This window comes from Octodon degus, unplaced genomic scaffold (assembly GCF_000260255.1).
Source record: "Octodon degus isolate 3935 unplaced genomic scaffold, OctDeg1.0 scaffold00184, whole genome shotgun sequence".
In the NCBI taxonomy this organism is placed as follows: Eukaryota; Metazoa; Chordata; class Mammalia; order Rodentia; family Octodontidae; genus Octodon; species Octodon degus.
In genome coordinates, this window is record NW_004524760.1 from 1217655 (window position 1) to 1220829 (window position 3175).

At 43.7% G+C, this 3175-nt stretch overlaps 1 pseudogene; it reads left to right on the forward strand.

The window, feature by feature from the left end:
• The first annotated feature begins 2388 nt into the window (after positions 1 to 2388).
• Positions 2389 to 2896, forward strand: LOC101568918 (annotated as a pseudogene).
• The last annotated feature ends 279 nt before the right edge of the window (positions 2897 to 3175 follow it).

A 3175-nucleotide genomic window follows, 5' to 3' on the forward strand; every position in this document is an offset into this window, starting at 1 on the left:
TTACTCCAGGAACGCCAGAGCCATTTGGCCATGCCCACATATATTTCTCCGCCTACTTTAAACTGGCTTTCGGCAGTTTCCGGAAACACCCGAAGAGGCTCAGAGCCTTGCAGAGTCGGCCACGCCCCCGTCCCACTGCTTTGCTGAGGGACGCTATCGGCCATTTCCGGCAACACCCGAGGCCAGCCGAGCTCTGGGTCAATTCTCTGTGAGATTTTCCTTGTCTCGATCTTCGTTTCTTTTCGTCAGTTTTCGGTTATTTTCAAACCTTTAAACAGGAAGCGTGGGTCACATGTGCGTGTTGTTTGGCTGAATAGAAAATAAAGCCGTTAGAAGTACTTGTGATTGTTACCTTTTGGTTCAGAACAACTTCCTGTCAGTTTGTTTATTTGGCTGTCTGTCCACTTGTAAAATCCATCCATTTGTCATCTAGGCCTTCTGTCAACTTGTGTGGCATCTGCCAAAAGCCATGTCAGTGTATTACCTGTCTACCTAACATTTGCCTGCCTTACTCTGTCCTTGGCTTCTTCTCCCTTACAACATCCTCTCCTGTAGTCCACAGGGACAGGCACTAGGCCAGTGTGCTATGTTGTGTGGACTGACAGGGAGGTCCAGAGCCCTGCGTTTCAGCCCTACCTCTGCCAAATGAAAATGCTGTGTTTTTGGAAAAAAATCACATCTCTAAGTTTAAGCTCCCCTATGCCTCTGTTATAGCACTGACATTTGAAATAACCTCTCTGCATTCTAATTCTCGCTTTTTAAAAATGCATTTACTACAGGGTCTCACTACACAGATTGGACTCATAGTAATCCTCCTGTTTTCAGCCTCCAAAGCGCTGGGATTACAGGTGCACACCACCACGCCCAGTCTCAATTGCCATCTCAGCTGCCGCCTGGCAGGGTCGGCAAGACAGGCCAGGGATCGAACCCAGCTGCCATGCTCTGCCTAAACAGCCTTTAGTCGGCTGGCCCTCTAATTACTTTTTAAGGGGCCCATAGGGTTAAGTCAGGAGAGGTATTCTCATCCTGATTCACATTTCACTTATCCTTTCTAAGGAAAAAACTCATTAAAAATACTGATTTTGTTGTTTTAACTTGGGACCACCAAGTTGTAAAGATATATGTTTTTGACAGTTGTACCTCAGGTAGATTGTGAAGTTGAGAAGGGTGATTTGATAGCTTGTATTTGTTTTTAAAATTAAATTAATCTGGGGCTGGTGAGATGGCTCAGTGGTCTAAAGCACCTACTTAGAACAAGCTAAGCTAAACAAAAGGACAGCGACCACGGTTCAATCCCCAGCACCACATGCCAGCCAGCCCGCCCCCTGGTGGGCTGAGCTGGCCACACACACACACACACACACACACTCAAATAAATAAATAAATTTAAAAAAAAATTAAATTAATCCTTGATAAAAGGTTTTTTTTCGTTTTGTTCTCTTTTTTTTGAAATTGGTAGTACAGTTTCAATAATTAACACATTGCATCTCTCTTCCTAGTGGTTATTTGCTGTACAAGATGCAGACATGATGTCCTATTTACAAACACTATTAGAACAAATCCCTCTATTCATTAAGAGAATGTAACTATATATCCTAACCACTTTGAATACACAGATACAAAATGGACATTCGTCTGTATTCCCTTTTTTGTTTAGTTCCATCATTTGAATATTATAGGTGTGTTAACTCAGCAAATTAGTCCAATAGTCCATAATAGTATTGGGTCTTCCGCTTGACTGGCAATGTCAGAAATTGTTGACCTGAGTCCTCTACAGCTCAACATAACAACATGGCTTTACTTCTTATACTTGGTTTTTATACTTTTCTGCTGGATGGTTAAGACCAAGATAAAGCAAGACCTATGCAACAAGAGTTGTAGCTTTTGGGTCTTATATCAGACAAATTTTAAAGGATATGAAACAATCTAATAACCAGTATCATAATCTTAGCAGGAGGACCTTCTTTTTTTTTTTTTTTAAGTAGTTATTAGTTTTGACTACTAGTTTGATACCATCTCCATTTTAGGTGATCTGTTTCACCAGCTGGCCTGTTACTCTCCATGACTAACTATAAGTGCTTATAATGGAATAAATTGCTTTTCTACATTTTAAAATAATAATGATTTTAAAAATAATGATTTTGCTGGGCGTGGTAGTGCACCCCTGTCGCCCCCTGTAATCCTAGCACTTGGAGGCTGAGGCAGGAGACTAGTTGTAAATTTGAGGTCAGCCTGGGCTACGTAGTGCATTCAAGGCCAACTTGGACTACACCTGGAGACCTTGTCTCAGTATAAATAAAATAAAATAATGATTATCTGGCTCAGTAGCAGAGCACATGCTTAGCATGCACAAGCCCCAATTCAATCCTCAACACTGAGGACTCCAAAATGGCTTCCGTTGTAACCCTGAAAAAGAAGAGACTCTTGGATGTGAAAGTAGGGGAGCTGCCCAGCTGGATACTGATGCGGGATTTCTCCCCCACAGGCATTGCTGGAGCATTTCAGAGAGGTTGCTACCAGTATTACAACAAATACATGAACGGAGCATGTAAAAAGGGAGCATCGCGGGGCTGAACATGGTGCTGGCAGCCTATGTCCTTTTCAACTACTGCCTTTTTTTTTTTTTCAGAACCAGGGATTGAACTCAGGCCCTTGCACTTGTCAGGGAAGTACTTATTCCACTGAGTCAGCCATACCCCCAGCTCCAACTACTGCCTTTCTTACAAGGAACTCGAACATAAGCAGTGATGCAAGTACCACTGAAAAGGGGCCAGTGTGGAGGGCACTGTGCACTCTAGCCTTTGACTGCCTCATCCTGCTCCCGTCTGTGAACAGCTTAATCATGGCTCAATTTGTTCATAGCCTAAGTGAGAATTAATGCTCAATAAAAGGTGACTGCGGGGCCAGGGAGATGGCTCAGTGGAATAAGAGCTTCCCTGGCAAGCGCAGAGGCCTGAGTTCAATCCCTGGTTCCGCCCCCCCCCCCAAAAAAAAAGTGACTGCTACCAAAAAAAAAAAATCCTCAGCACTTAAAAAGAAAAAGACTGGGCTGGAGAGATGGCTCAGTGGTCTAAAGCACCTACTTAGAACAAGCTTAGCAAAAGCATCAGGCACCGACCACGGTTCAATCCCCAGCACCACATGCCAGCCAGCCCTGCCCCCTGGTGGGCTGAGC